We start from the raw sequence: 16,789 nt of genomic DNA on the forward strand, positions 1-16,789 counted from the left end.
TGACTAAATAACTTGGAGGAACTAATTGTAAGTAGGAATGATTATTGCTAAGGGTTTAGACTGTTTAGTGTGAATTAGCCAAATATTAGTGAAAGAACAAGTAAGAAGTGATCCATGCTTCATTAGTAGAGGAACATTGTTTATTAATTGCACTTAAAATGTGAGGATGCTAGATTTAAAATTTCCAGCAGTAAGTAAATATTAAGTTAAAGCCAAAGTAGCTGTAAATTGCTCTTTCTCTGCAAAGCCCCCTTGGGCCTGAAAAGGCTGCACAGTAACACATTTCCACTTTGAATGAATAGGGGCTTTGTGCAGCCGCACACTGTTTACTCAACCCGAAGCACTTGTCTAGACAGGGACAATGAGCCACTTAGTGCCAAATATGAAGGGAGAAAGGTTCCAAGAACTCGTGGTGTGCTGTGGTTATTGGAAACCGTCTTCCTCTAAGTCCTCCACCACTCCATCCCTTGCATAACATTCTTATTTAAAGCCGTGTTTTCTCTAACTAAAAAGTGAAACCTGCCATTGGATCAGGGCAGGCTGAGGGTGTTCCGTCTAACAGCCCCGGTTATCTGACAGTGAAGCCAGAGAGCATTGCTCATAGGATTCCTAACTGCTGAGCGGCTGGAGCACGTGCTCTAGGGAGATGCTCTCAGACTCTCCTTCTGAGAAGGGAAAGGACTGCGTTTTCTGAAAAACTGTACCATGCCCTTCCTTGTCCAGAGGATGTAGGTTTGTTTGTTGTGCCCGAGCATACACCGGCCGAAGTACCTTAATATACCTGTGTCTAGCTTTTCTGTGTGTTAGTGTGTGAGTGTGTGTGTGGAGGCAGGGTTGGAGGCAGAGGAGCTGTTTTGCATGTGATCCCACTAGGGGATGCAGTTAGTTCAGTCACTGGGTTTTGTGAGTTCAAGATTTTCAGAGGCCTTGTGTCTTGAAGCAGCCAGTAGTGGCTCTATCTTTGTTAACGCTGGGCCGATTCCTTAGTGAAGCCGGTCTCCTGTAGCCCAGGGTGCAAGTCTTCATAGGGGATATGTTTCCTAAATCCAGGTACCGCTTGCTTTGCTTGATGGGTTTCAGTTTAATTTTATATTTTTAAATTATTTTTATTTTATGTGTGTGGGTGTCATCACATATGTGCCTGGTGCCGCCTGTAGAGGCCGGAAGAGGGTGTGCGATCCCCTGGAACTGGAGTTAGAGATGGTTGGGGGCCACTGTGTAGGTGCTGGACCTCACATGGGGTCCTCGGGAAGAACAGCAAGTGTCCTTAACTGTGAATCCATCTCCCCAGCCTTATTTCTTTTTAGTTGATTTTATTCATTATGAATTTTGGGATACTAGAGATGAATCCAAAGGGCCCACACGCCAGACAAAACTGAGCTGTATCCTAACCCTTCCACTGACTTGATCATAATGTAATGTTACATGCCATCAAGTTCATATCCCTCTTGACAGAGAGGGACTGGATTTACAGTAAAACTGGCATCCTTGGAAGACTGTGAAACACAGCTAAAGTGTCACCAGATCCTTCGGTTCCCAGAAGTGACTTCAAATCGGATCCTTCTAGCTGGGTTTACTTGCCGTCACACTCTGGTGGCGGGGCACTCTGAGTTGCTGTGTATTGCACGTGACTCCCCAGATCCCACCTCTGGGCCTCTCTCACTTATGTCAACTACATCGCCTCCTGAATCTGGCATCTGACCCGCTGTAATGTCTTCCTTCAGGTGGGGCATCCGATCTACACTTGGGAAGCAGACATGCTGCCATTGGAATGCTCTGCTCAACGCCGCGCAACGTTGAATTCACAGGTGCTGGGCTGGGAGGTCCAGGCTTTGAAAGGTCACCGCGATGCTCTGCTTCAGTTCTGGGGCCAAAATGCGAAGAGTGAGGATTGATAGGCGGTTCAGGTCTCTGTTCTCCCACTCCGCATTCTTTCCTCCTGTCCCCTTCCGTGATGCGCTCGTACCTGATGAAATTCATGTCTTTTTCGTCTTTTTTTTTTTAACTTTAAAAATTTCCTCACCTTCGGTTCCTGCATCAGAACTTAGGTGGAAATGTATGCAATTGTAATAAAGGAGGTAAAAAAAAATCATGTTGTCATTCAATTTGAAGTCTTTTAAACCTAATTTCAGCTAAAAAATAAAAATAAAAAAATAAATCGTTCAGCCTGGAGTCACTGTGGATCATTTACTTGAAATGTGTCAAGTAAGGTGGAGGACAATTTTCTTTGCATAGCTTACCTTTACTTCACTGTAATTTAATTTAAATGTTTATTTTTGTGGCTCTAGAGATCAAACCCAGGGCCTTGCACTTGCTAGCCAGGCACTTTGCTACTGAGCTATTATGTACTTAGACCCTTAGCTCCTTTTCAATAATAGGACTTGGTACATTTTAAAAATTAACGTTTTAGGAAAAATGAATTTCTGGTGACATTACCATTATTGGTTTCCAAAAGCACAGTCATCATTTAAAATATAGTTGATGTTTTTGAGTAACTTCCCTGATATATTGGATAGGAAAAAAATTGATGTTTTTTAAAAAAATAGCTAATAAAAATAAGAAAGTGGAAACAATATTAAGTTTCTTATATTTAATTCTGGGACTTCTGCTCTTGTGGTTTTTTTTATTTTATTTTCTCTTTCTGACTTTCGTATCAGCGGCTGATCTCTTACCATTATTGAAGGCTCTAGCTTCCTCACTATGGTAACAGATGCGGTTGGTGATATCCTTCACATCAGGAGAGGTGCAACTTCCTTCCCGTCCTGGGTGACTGCTGAGGACAGTAGACTCCCCACAGAAAACTGTGCTGAAGTTACTATCACAGCTGAACCTTGTAAGATAGGAGGCCCCATTTAAATGCTGTGGGTCTCATTCCGTTTTTCCAGCCTTCCAATGGCAGACCAGCAAGCAGATCAAGAAGATACCGATAATGTTGCTGGGTTGAGTGATTCCAGTTACCTTCTAGAGGTTATTTATATTGTTTCAACATTTCATTGAAGTAGTGATCTCTGTGTCGCAAGGAAAAAAACAAAAACAAAAACCTAAGACTACAAGACGCTAAATTATTTGACCAAAGTCCAGGCAGAATCAAAGGGTGAGGGTGGGCGTGGCCAACTCTGGGTTTTGGCAGTGAGAAAGTGCATTGCTTCCAGAGAATTGAAATACAATATTAAAATTGACTAAAAGTCAGGCTACATATCTTTTTGACATTTGGGTAAAATACACATAACAAAGACTTTTCATTTGGGAGTGAATTTACAGTGTGCAATTGTTACTATCATCTGCCTACAAAAACCCTTTCTTTCACCCCAAACTGAAGCCTTGTGCCCATTATAAAGTGACCTCTCTTTCTCCTCATTTCTGAAAAGCCACCACAGGTACCTCCTATAAGCGGAATTGTATAACAGTTATTGTATCATGAATAATAAAGACAGATATTGGGGAGACACAAGTTAAAGATTAGAAAAACTAAGCAGTTAAAACACTAGATAATTCTTACCTCTTCCAAGACTCAGACCAAAAAAGGGGTGATTCTGTCCCCAGTGTGACTGAAGACTGAATAGACTCCACTCATGTCTCCACCGCCTTATATTCCTCTCTAGTGCTGGGATTAAAGGTGTGTGCCACCACTGCCTGGCTTGTATGGCTGACTAGTGTGGCTAGCTTTCCACTCTGAACTTCAGGCAAGCATTATTTGTTAGATCAGAAATGAAATATCATCACTGTAAGGAGCATTCTTCCTGCCAGCCTGGTCCCAGGGTCCGGCCAACCCCCAAATAACACATGGAGACTCTATTAGTTACAATGTTGTTGGTCATTGTCCAGGACTTCTCATTGGCTAGTTGTGTCTTAAGTATTAACCCATGACTACTAATAAATATTTCTATAAGGACTTACCTTTTTGAGGACGGCATCCTGACGCATCCTCTCTTCCCAGGGATCACATGGTAACCCCTCTCTTGACTACATTTTCCAGAATCCTCTTCAACTCCTAGTCTCACCTATCTTGCTTCCCTATTGGCCAACAGTGCTTTATTAATCAAACAGTAGGACAACATACACACAGAAGGACTTCCCCCATCACATCACAAGTTAACTTTTGCACCTAGCTGATTTCACTTTGTGTAATGTCCTTAAAGCTCATCCACATTATGCATGTACTACAATTTCCTGTCTTCTTAAGAATAAATAATATTCTGTTGTATGCATATGGTACATTTTATTTGTCCATTTGTCTGTCAATGAACATGTATGTTACTTCTACTTTTTGGTTATTTTGAATAATGTTACTATGAACGTGTGTGTGTGTGTGTGTGTTTAAATTATAGTGTACTAGCAACTCTAATGTCAGTAGTAAGGCATTCAGAATTCTATTTTGGCCTTTCTTCAAGACTACTGGGATTTATAGGAATGTGTCACCACACCCAGGCCCTAAACTTCTAATGTGAAAGTAATTGTGGGTGCTGTTGGGTTTTAATAATATGTATGACTCAAAGCCTATACATGGGCTGACAGGTTGCAAGACATAGTAAGATCTAGGTCTGTCTCAGTCTGTGCTTTTGACTCCTGCTTCAATGTTTAATTATTTACTAGCAACTTTGCCCATTTTCTAAAGACAGCTAACTCTCTGCTATCAGTGTAAGGGTTATACCTACTCTGCTAAGCACAGGATCAGGTGAACATGGCCTTCTCTTCCTCAAGGACTATACTCTCAGTAGGGAAGAAACATGGTGTGATTGTTTGAACAGTATTAGGAAATCAACTGGTCTCTTGTTTTTGTATTGCTTTGTTTTTGTGCTGTAATCCACATGGCGAGATGGGAGGGGAGTGAGAAATTGTGCAGAACAATGGGACTCAAGACCCTTTCCCGTTTCCATGTAGGTAGAGAGTCTTGAATTTTGTCTACAAATGTACTCACCTGTCATTCATCCATCTTAGATGGTAGTTAATACCTTTTCTGCTTCTTGTAGGTTAAAGTGGGATTGTTTAGCTTGGCTCAGGACACTGGATAGAGTCTTAGTTGAGGAAGGCATGAGTGCCTAGCTGTGGTTTGTGCATGAGGAAGGGAATAAATGGCAATAAATGAAGGCAAGGAATTTGTGGTGTTGCAGTATATGGTAGACAGGTATGAAAAGTTGGTGGTTTTCTGCTGTATTGGAAAGTCAATCCATACTGACTAGTATGTGCTGAGTTTCTGAGAAACTGCAAGGTATCTGTGGGTCACCTGTAGATGGTGGAGCGTACTGCTGTGGATGGGGTGTGGTACCTGAGTGCACTCTAGAACTGGAACTCAGCAGGTCAGCATGTAACCGCAGCACCACAGTTTTCTGTGCAGAAGCAGTTTTCTGGTTCTTCATGAATTCAGCATTCTTGGGTGATCTCATGATGAAGGGTGGGACTGGGAGGGAGCCCATGGATTAAATTCTTATGAGTCAAGAGGGTGAGATGGAGGGTACATTTTAATTTTAGAAATAATGGAATGTGACTTTTTTTGCACCTGAATAGTGAAGAGCAAAATTCCTGCATGTTATACAAATAAACAAGTAATTGCAACAGAGTGGTGAAAAATGTTTGGGGAAGCATCAGGCTCACAGAGAGCTTTTAGGACAGAGACAGGAAGAAGGCCTCCTGGGAAGAAATGTCTAAGCCAAGAACAAGCAGCATTAGCCAGAAGAAGGGTGTTGGGAAAGCAGAAGAATGTTCCAGACATGGGGAATTAAAGGCACAGAGGCCCAATGGTTGAAAAGGTGTCAGCAGAATCCCAGGAAGAGGGCACAAGGAGTTATAGGGTAAAAGGTGGGTGCATGACTGGGCAAGACTGTCCCTACAGATAGAAAACCTCACACTGGGAAGGAAGTTCAGGAAGGCAATAGGGGGAAATGTGTGTTTGATGGAAATGTGTGACAGGGCAAGAGCTAGGGTTTGGAAAGGCCACTCTGGCTTCCAAGGTGACAAGAAGGGACGCTCTATCTGATGACTTAGCCGCTGAAGGGAGGCAGGATTCTTGGAATTGGCGGAGTCATGTTCTCTAGCTCCAAGAGAGGCTATGCTCTGTAGCTTCCTCCTAGCTTCTGTGTTGTCAGCAATCCTTGCTACAGCCTGGCTAGCTGATGCACCATCCAGCCTTTGCCTTTGTCACCACACAGTGCTCTCCTTGTGTCTCATGTCTCCACATCACCTTTTCTCTGTGTCTCTATCCTTGTGCATCTTGTTGTGAGGCCAACGGACAGATTGCATTTAAGTTTTCCTTCATCTTAACCAGCTGTATTTATAAAGACTCCCTCCTCAAATGGTTATGTTCTGAGGTTTCTGGAAAGACATGAGTGGGAGGCAGGCTCTAGTCTACATGGGATACATCTCATGGAAGCACACCAAAGCCGACTATGAATTATGGGACACCAGGTATCTGCCTCATCAGTAATTTCCTTTTGCTAAAGCATTGCTTTGCAAATAGGAGCTAACATTCTCTAGAAGCATGTTCCCATGAGTTGCGTGGGAGTCTTAGGAGTCTGACAGATCTTCTCTAATGAGAAGCCATATTTTGTCAGATTGTCATCAGTATTTCATAATTCACTTTTAAAATCATTAACCTGGAGCGGCAGAACAATGACCCTTTGCACTTCCCTCCAGGTGTGCGTTGCCTGCAGAGCGTCAGCCACATGCAAACACATCTGGCTGCCCCTCATCTGAACTTCAGGCTTTCCTCACATCTGGAAAAGCTTCTGTCAAGGTTCCAGGAGGAGAAAGATTGCATCATGTGTATTCTCACTTAAACACGTGCTGTTTTCTCCATTGAGAGAGCATATACTACTGCTACAACATAAGCTATAAGTGTCCATGGAAGTGTCTAAGAAATGATGCTAGGCAAATACTCATGCCATATCTGAAGAGGTGAAAACAGTGAGGAGTGGGCTGACGTGGATGGCCTGATTAACATCCAGAGCTATGATGATGTCTGGGCCCGGGCTGTTCCCAGGGCCCATATCTGGGTTCATGGCCATGTTGTAGCCTTGGTCTTGTGGCTCCTGATATGACCAAAAGTCAAGAGGATAAGGCTATACAGAGTTGGCCCTGCCTCTCACTGACTGTAACACTAAGAAGAGATGGTCCTGACCCTCACTTAGGTAGCACAATATATCCGACCCTGTTTGTGGGGACATGGGCAAGCTGTCCCTGAGGGTGTGAGAATGACAGAACAAGTCTTGCCCCCCCCAGTCTGCCATGTGGTAGTATGGGTGAGGGAGAGATGCCCCCCTTTCTCCCTGACCCCCCCTTACCAGCTGCATCATGGAAAAGCAGGCCCTGCACCTCATCTGGGCAGCACAGTAGAGCTGACCCTGTTGACAGGGTGCTGTGTGTCACCCTGGGAACACGAAGGTGGGAGATTTGGCCCCACCCCTCATCTGCCATATGGTGGCAGGGGTAGAGGAGCGATATCCCCCCCCTTGCTGCCTGTGGTTGGTGGGAGAGCTGGCCCTGCACCTCAATAGCCGCAATACTCAGGAAAGTGGCCCCTATACTTAGCCTGGGCAACACAGTAGAGTGTGGACAGGGGAGCTCTAGCAGGCTGACCAACTCTGCATCCACCTAGGCCCAGAACAGGGTTATGAGTTGGCCCATGCCAACATCCACCCCATCTGTGATCTGCTGTAGCACCAGAAAGGCACATTTTTCAGATCCAAAGCTGCAGTTTCTCCATGACACATGGCATCTCAAGAGGAGACCAGTGAGGCTCCAGTATCAATAGTGTAGCAGAAGCCAGAGGCCTTGAACCAGACCAATGGCTCCCTGCAATGAGCACTTTCACGTAAAGATATATGGATAAAAGGGTAAACCGTGTGGCCCACTGAGTCACACTACAGCTCCCATGACAAAGCCTTTCTTTTTCTTTTGTCTTAAATTTTATTCTGTTGGGTGGCAGGGAAGGTTGCAAGGGCAGGGAGTGGATACGAAGGGATGGGGAGATAAACGGGAATGAGAGGCATGACAAATAAATAAAAAGAAAGTTAAAAAATCCATGCCAAGTTTTAGGAAATCCTAAATACAAAGTTTAAATGTTCAATTCTTTTAGGTAGAGAAAATACTTTAATTTTGAAGTCATACTTGGAAGTTCATCAGAAAATTTAAAGAGAAAGGTTTGTATCAATAAAAGATAGTTTTAAATATTGACCGGAATTATAAAGCTGGAATATTAGGCAACCAATTTCATTTTTGTATTGTGTGCATGCTTAGTGTATGATAGCCCCTTCCTATGTGATTTAGAGTGTCTTGTCTTACTATTTATAAAATGAACACATCTTTCCATGTATAATTTGATAAGTTAGGTTAACATTTTCCTTGTCTTCAGTTTGGAGTAGAATATGTGAGTTTTATTGTTTACTCTATGAATTTTGACCATGAAGTCCTTTATAATCTTTTGGAGATTACACATAGAAAAGAATTCATTGAAGGGTCTTGGTCTGTTTTTCTGATCTTCCAAGAAAGCTCTTCTGGGCCCCAGGTCAATCATAGCTTCTGCAATTAACTTTTATATTTTGTCAGATTGCCATCGGTGCTCTATTCCTATTTTCTTATAAAATTATTGAGTTAGATTGGGGAAACAATGACCCTTCCTACTTCCCTCCAGATTTATATTACCCTCTGGCAAGAGCAGTAGACCACATGCAAATCCCCATCTCTGCCTGTCATCTGGGCAGCTGAGTTCCTGCATGCCTTGTGGAGTAGTCGAAGGCAGTTTGTTTACTTTCTTCTTTGCACTTCACTTGTTAGAAGCTAAGCATGAAGGGAACCATGTCAAAAACGAAGGGAGGTCGATTGTACCTAATTTGTTGACAAATCCATTATAGGATCCACTTGGAACACATGGCCACATGTTTTTTTTTTTAGGTACTAGAAAAGCATTATTTGACACTTTAAGCATTTTGTCCAGGATTAACATTACCATGCATATTTATGGGTATACTAACAACCCCACATACTGTCATTTTATCAAATGTCTACTATACCAGGAACCACACTGTCAGTTTGTCATATGATATCATTTCTTCTCTATAAACCTAAGAGGCCAGTTTGTCTACTCTGTGGAGAATGACGGCCACAGTTGCCTTATTCCATCTCCACATGGCTTGTAAGCAAAGAGCCAGTGTCAACCTCAAGACCATCTTGTTCATTAACTGTGCTCCTGACTTCATTTCTGATAGCATGTGAAATCCTACACAAAATGACTGACATCTTCGTGCTTTCCCAGGTTTCACTCTGTGCTTGTCTTCTCTGAGAGCAGTGCTCATCTCTGTTTTTATCCTCAGTGCTGTGCCCGGTATGCCATAAAAAGGGCTCCATCATGATAAAGCTTGAGGGGGACCTTGGCAGATTCCATGGCAGACGAGGTTGATCCAGGTGGGGCACAAACATGCCAGGTAGACAGACCTTAGTGAGAAGGTTTATTAGAAAGGGGAGGGAAGGGGGAAGGAAAGAGAACAGAAGCAAAGAGACACAGAGACAGAGAGAGGACAGAAGTGAAGAGGGAGACAGGAAAAGCCCTGTCTGCCCGAGGGGAACAGCAGGAAAGAGAGGATCAGAAGGAGAGCATAAGTGGGTGGGGTCTTTATTTTAAAAGGTCCCTTGCACCTGCGTGCAAGCTATTCAATCATGGACCTCTGGGCTGACCAGAGTACTGCCTGAGTGCATTCTGCCAGTTGACAGGGGCAGGCCAGCATGATGCCTGAATCCTTACAGGCTCTCCATATGTTCTTGACTAAATGGTTTTAAAACACCTTTCTCTTTTCCACTTGTGTTTCTATGTGAAGGTTGAGGAGACTGTTTTGCTCATTTCTGTCTTTTTGCCTATGACAATTACATATAGTCACCTAGTGATGTCAGTGTCTCCAGCAGCCATGGCTTCTTATAATATGATTTAAGGAAAGCCTTGGATTTCAGCCTTTGAAATCTGATGTCTATCTCAATGGCCAAGAACATAAGATCCAATGGAAAATGAGTAGCCTTTTTTTTCTTTTTATCAATATTTTATCAGCTGCCAAACACAAACTTGAGATCACTGTATTTTTCATCTTTAAACAAAAATTAGTGTTTTATTAAAAGAAAGTTAGTACTCTTTTAGTTCTTTTCAATTTCATATATTTCCCTTTTATCAAACATAGATTGTTTTCTCATAAATATAATCTGAATAGTGTCCTCTTCTTCTATTCCTTCCAGTTCCTTCCCACTTCATCTCCAGTATGGATCCCCTCCCTTTCTGTCTCTCATTAGAAAAGAACAGGATCCTAAGAGATAACAACCAAACATGACACAATATCATAAGATAAAACAAAAACTACCATATCCAACAGAAAAATAAAAGAGCCCCAAGAACAGGTATGAGAATCAGAGAGCCCACTAGTTCTCACACTCAGGAGTCCCAGAAAAACACTGAACTGAAAGCTACAGTATGTATACAGAGCACCTGCTGCAGACCCGTGCTGGCCCTGTGTCTGCTGCTTCAGTCTCTGTGTTCATATGAGCTTTGCTCAGTTGACTTAGAGAGCCCTGTTTTCCCTGTATCTTCTGTCCCTGGTCTCCCCCATTTCCTCTGCCTCCTCTGCTACAGGGTTCTCTGAGCTCTGAGGGGAGGGATTTGATGGAGACATCTTGTCTAGAACTGTGTGTTACAAGGTCTCCCTCTCTGCATGTCTGTCTCTGTATTTGCTCCCATCTGCTGTATGAGGAAGCCCCTCTGATGATGGTTGAATAAGGCACTGATCTGTAAGTATAGCAGAATATCATTAGTCATTTTATTGTTACTTTTCTTTTTTTTTTTTTTTTTAGACCAGTAGTCGTTTGTTTTACCCTATGTCTCTAGGCTATCTAGTCTCTGATTCTTGGCCACTCAAGCAGTGGGGTATGGGTTCCATCTTGTGGCATAGGCCTTAAGTCAAATCAGGCATTGGTTGGTTACTCCCCAAGTTTTGTGACACCATTGCCCTTTTTACAGGCAGGACAGATTGTAGATCAAAGGTTTTGTGGTTAGCTGGGTGTTGGTGGTGCACGCCTTTAATCCCAGAACTTGGGAGGCAGAGGCAGGTGGATCTCTGTGAGTTCAAGACTAGCCTAAAAGAACTAGTTCCTGGATAGCCTCCAAAGCCACAGAGAAACCTTGTCTCAAAAATTGTTTTAAAAAAGGTTTTGTGGTCGGACTGGTGTTTGTTTCTTTTTTTGGTAGCCTGAAGAGTGCCCTTCCATGTCAAAGACACTAAAACATGGGGATGAAGATTCTGTGTAGTCACCGGCTTGACCTCTCCATGTTCAACGAGTTATGAGCATTTTTGTCTTCAGCAACTAGTTTCTCTAATATTGCCTCCCTTTGATGACCCAGTGAGTTCTAGAGTCATATTAGGGTTACTTATGGGAATATAGGTGAAGGTCTGTTTAAAGAAACATGGGCACCTTACCAGTGGCTACACCACTGGAGAAAATATCCCTCATTCTCCCAAATCTATTAACAGTTAAGTCCTCAAGGAGGGGTAGGACCCCATGTGTTGTATATAGTTATGTTAAGGTGTGTTATTTTTGTTTATGCTGCATTTGTTTAACTCTTCGAAGCTGTGATTCTTTACCTGTCTAAAACACCTGATGGTCTAATAAAGAGCTGAACAATGAATAGTGAGACAGGAGAAAGGATACGCAGGGTTGGCAGGCAAAGAGTATAAATAGGAGGAGAAATTGGAGAAGGGGAAGAAGGAGCAAGAGAATAAGGAGAAGAGGATGTCAGGGGTCAGCTACACAGCCAGCCTTGGAGTAAGAGTGAAAATAAGATAGGCAGTTGGTGTTCTACATACTACCCATTCCCGCGCCCTCTTACATTCTCTCTGCCCCCTTTTCTATACTGTTCCCTGTCCCTTACAGTGGCCTTGGCCTCATAGGTGTTGGGGACTGCTAGAACCTTGAACAAAATGGAGTCTGTCAACCGTTTCTTGGCCTTCCGCCTACGTGACTGCGAGCACACATGCCCTTGAGACAAAGGAAAAGGCTAACCATTAAAGTTAAATTTACACAGGGCAGCCCACCCGCCTAGCCAGGGGGGAAATACCCTTACAGAGCAATTGTCTTTGTTAACAAGATTATAGTGTTCTGTTGTATACTTCCTACCCCTCCCTAATTCTTGCACCTGACTTACACTGACAAGCATTTGTGGAATGCAACTAATGACTGATGGAAAATTACAGCTTTGTCTTTACCGTATTTGGTGTATATTTGAATTGAGACTTGATTGACATGCTTGTACCACCCCCTGAGGTCCTTCCTCTATAAATTCCAGCACGCCCCAAAAAATAAAGGCTCTTGATCAGCGAACGTTGTCTTGAGCCTGATTCCATTAACCTCTTGAAGTTCACTTTCCAGATCGGATCTGCTCGTGAAGGCCCACTAAATTAGTAGCGACCCTCATCACCTCACCCCCGCAGGTCGGGGGGTCCCTTCCCGGGGGTCGCAACTGGCGCCCACGTGGGACACGAGTTACAGACCACCGATCGGACGGCAGAGGCGCGACGAGTCCGGAGCCCACTCATAAGGCGTCAGGTAAGCCCCATCCGGGTGGCGCAGAGTAGGGTTAGTCTAATGACCTAGGTTAACACCGCCGTCCCATCCGTCCCGCGAAAATGGGGACTAGTATCAGCAAAGAAGCTAGATTTATTAAAGGAATTCAAGAAGAATTAAGAGATAGAAACATTGAGGTTAAGAAAAAAGATTTACTTAAGTTTTTGCTTTTTGTACATGAAGTTTGTCCCTGGTTTGTCATTACCTGCCCAAAAATAGTTTGCAGTACTTGGGAACGGGTCGGGGCCGAATTAACTAATTATTTCGAAACCAAAGGCTCTGAAAGTGATAAAAAGATTATGCAGCAGTATTGGGATCTCTTAAAAGGTATCATTGTTAACGCAAAGGAAAGCCCCCGAAATGAACAAATTCTTAAAGATGCCCAACAACATCTAGAGGTTGCTTCCCGAGGGTGCTCTCGTGCCAGCTCCAGGGCAAGTTCTGTCGCTGATCTTTCTAAAGATTGTTCCTCTTCCCCTGCTAACTCTGACTTTGATAAGCTTCTTCCTTCTCCTTCTGATCAACCTACTTCATTTGCCCCTAAAGTTCACTCTCTAGCCACCGGTATCTACCCCTCCCTATGGGCTCTCACCTCTGCTCCTCCTGAGGAACCTCTGGATCCTGGGGACGCCCAGGAGCTAGAGGAAGGGGCTGCCGCCTACCTTCGGGCACAAGGTCTCTCTGGCCACGAGACCTCCTGCCTACAATCTTTTCTAGCTCCCTGATCTTCCTCAACCTTTTGCTCCCAAATACTCCTCCACTGTTGATTCTCTTGCTTCCTCTCTCGTTCAAGCTCTCAGCGACAAGTTTTCACAGCTCCTCTCCTCGGCATCATGTAAACTCCAGTTCCCTCTTTTTGACCCTGAAGGGTAGGGAGCTGAACCGCCTCTCCCTGCTAGACCTCTTCCTGCGGCACAGGGGCAACCATGCACTAGACAGGCGGCTTGAGCCGAAGAAGCGGCTCGCCAAAATCCCGATGATAGAGCGGGCCTTGGCTATAGCCCACCTGCTCAAAATTTTCAGTAGTGGTTACTACCTCCCCTGTACCCCACCCCACCCCACCCCCGCCCCGGCAGATAAAATCACCTGGATAAATGATGATCCTGTCTGGGTAGGGCAATAGCCTCTAGTCAAAGAAAAATTAGAAGCAGCCCAGCAGCTTGTGCAGGAGCAATTCAATGCTGGCCATATAGAACTCTCCACATCTCCTTGGAATACCCCTATTTTCGTTATCAAAAAGAAATCAGGTTTGTGGATGCTTTATTTTTGGAAGCCACAGATGTAGTTTTTCTGGATGAATTGTTTTTCTTATAGATGTATCGGTGTGGTATGCTTTTGCATTGATCTACAGGGTGATTTAAATTTTATTTTTGCAAGCAGTTTTTCAATCAAATTCTATATTTGATACAATGTGTTAAAGGTAGATCAGCCTAGAGTCATGCAGCTAACAGCTGGGACCCCTGAGTGTCTAGGAGTCCTTAGAGGCTAGGTAGCCTCTCTTGGTAGTCCCTGTGGTGGTAGCGCTGGCTGGTCACAGGAACGAACCTTCAGGGCCCTCAGCATGGCCCTGACCTCTTGGATTGTTACAAGGACTTTTCATGGGCATTTTGCTATACAGGCAGTGGACAATCCCAGTAGTCCCAGGCATGCCATAAGCAACCTTTCTGTGATCTCTCCCTAACTCATTTTTCACACCTATGAAAAAAGGAATGTGCCCTGAGTAGATGTTACTCTCCCTTGGTGTTCATATGCCTCATTTGCGAATGCAAACATTTTGTTTATGTTTTAAACCCTTCCCCAAAGTAACTGTGCTGGCTGGCTCACCATAGACAGTACACGTGTAGCTCTGTCATGGGCATCCTGTGGCAGGCGTGTGCTGATCCTGTAAATTGCACTGATCTTGTGACAGTTTTCCTTATCACATCCAGCAATGAATCTGCCGTACTCATTTAAAGTGATTGTAAACAGACTTGTAGTGGCAGGAGTGATGTGGATCTGGGACATTGCCTTGCTTCTACGATCCCAACACATTTCAGTATTATATGCTAGAGTGTGCGGACTAGACTCTGCTCTCTCGAGCACTGTAGACTGGCCTTGTCTGACTTTCCAATAAAAAGTTTTCCACCTCTAAACAGCATGCTCTTTTAGACCTAAAGAGAAGGCTTGAATGTAAACGTATTAGTTAGGAGTCTTTGTGGCACTTTTGGTCTGTTTAGTTTTCTTGTGATCGGCCAGGCCCCCAAAAGTATGCTATTCTAATTCCATGTGACCTTTGTCAGCTTGGACAGCATCTAAATGGCCCAGCTAGTGTTACCAGGCCATTGCTGCATTTCTTTAGCCAGTCCTAAACTTAAAGCTGTGAGGTCACTGCTGTGTCACAGTGTCGTTTATGATACATCCATGGGTGGCAGGGGCACCTGAAGCCTTGTGACCCTGCTGGGTTCTAAATCCATGCTCTATTCAGCCCCATACAAACTGTCTGTGGTCAGGGTACCCAGTGTCTGAAACTAAAGGAGCTTTTACACTCAAACCGCTGTATGTGTGTGTATGTATGTGTGTATGTATATGTGTGTGTATGTGTGTGGTCAGTGCCATTTTATTTGTTCTGCCATTTTATTGTCTCAAGTTGAATGTATCAGCTTAGCCAAATCACTACAGAAGGTGGTTTCTAAAAACCTTTCACATAGATGCATAAAAGCTACCTCTGACTTCTCTTTGGTTTGTGTTTGATCAGTCTAACTCTTCACAGTTAGCACAACAGGCTCATAGATTACATCACCTTAATGCACAAACACTTAGGCTACAATATTCCATCACTCGTGAACAGGCTCGAGAGATAGTTAAATCGTGCAAAGCTTGCCTTTCCCTTTTGCCTGAGCCTCATACAGGAGTCAACCCCCGTGGTCTTGTGCCTGGTGAGCTTTGACAATTGGATGTTACTCATTATTCTGCCTTTGGTAATCTTAAATATATTCATGTTACGGTGGATACCTTTAGTGGCTTTGTTTGTGCCTCTCTCCAAACAGGAGAGGCCACCAAAGACGTTATTGCCCATATTTTACATTGTTTTACTATTATTCCTGTCCCTATCGCCATTAAAACTGACAATGGCCCAGGGTACATTAGTTCTAAATTTAAGGATTTTTGTAAAAAATTTGGCATTACCCACAAAACAGGAATTCCCTTTAACCCTCAAGGACAGGGAGTTGTAGAGCGAGCTAATCAGACCTTAAAAAATATGCTCTTTAAGCTTTCTTCCGAAAGAGAAACCCTGTACGCTCGCAAAGGCAAGCATCGCCTACTTTTAAATCATGCACTTTTTGTGCTCAATTTTCTCTCTCTGGACAACAATGGCCGATCAGCCGCTGATCGGCTCTGGCACCCTTCCACCTGTGAAAACTTTCGACAGGTACTTTGGAAGGATGTGCACACGAGCCAATGGCTCGGTCCTCACCCAGTCCTTATCTGGGGAAAAGGACATGCTTGCGTTCATAACACCAGCAATGGAGAAACGCGCTGGCTTCCAGACAAACTGGTCAAGCTTTATAACCCTCCCAGGGAAAGAGCCCCTGAGGAATCTCTTGTTTTCTCTTTCAGATGCTGTTGATAACAAAACTCCCAGTGAAGATAACACCGCATCGCCTGCTACTTCTTCCATTTCTCCTTTTGAATTTTAGTTTCCCTCCTTACATCCCCTGGCCAGACAGCTTAATTCTGGCCCACCACCACTTAATCCCCTTTGTTCACGCAGTTGGTGCAACCTCCTGCATATCCAGTTTACGGCTGCAGGAAAAAGGTTCCTCTGGGAAGGTTCCCGAGGCGCTTACTGGGGTCTACGCCTATATGTTTCTGGCACGGACCCAGGCCTCACCTTTTCCATTAGACTTTTGAAGGAAATCCCTTCCTTTCGCCCTATTGCTGTTGGCCCCAATCCTTTTTTACACCCCTCTGGCGGTGGCTCATTCCTACCCAAGGCTGCCACCCCTTGCCCTCTTCCTAATCTCCATTCTCCAGCTCCCGCTGCCGCCACCACTATTTATCAACCCACCATGCCCGCCGGTCCAGTCTCCACGGAGGACCTCATCCTTCAGATGGTCAACGCCTCAGCCCAGGCACTCTCCAACACCACCTATGAGTGCTGCTGGATTTGCTATTCGCCCATCTCTCCATTCTACGAAGGAATTGCAGCCTTCGGCTCACC

The 16,789-nt window shown here is 44.1% G+C and overlaps 1 long non-coding RNA gene across 1 annotated transcript; it reads left to right on the plus strand.

Annotated features, from left to right (window-relative positions):
• The first annotated feature begins 540 nt into the window (after nt 1-540).
• On the plus strand, nt 541-2,165 carry LOC110340151. Its single transcript, XR_005875245.1, has 2 exons — nt 541-728; nt 1,725-2,165. It is a non-coding gene; the product is annotated as an uncharacterized LOC110340151 (long non-coding RNA).
• Nucleotides 2,166-16,789: the final 14,624 nt, after the last annotated feature.

This window comes from Mesocricetus auratus, unplaced genomic scaffold (assembly GCF_017639785.1).
Source record: "Mesocricetus auratus isolate SY011 unplaced genomic scaffold, BCM_Maur_2.0 Super-Scaffold_6730, whole genome shotgun sequence".
NCBI classification, from domain to species: Eukaryota; Metazoa; Chordata; class Mammalia; order Rodentia; family Cricetidae; genus Mesocricetus; species Mesocricetus auratus.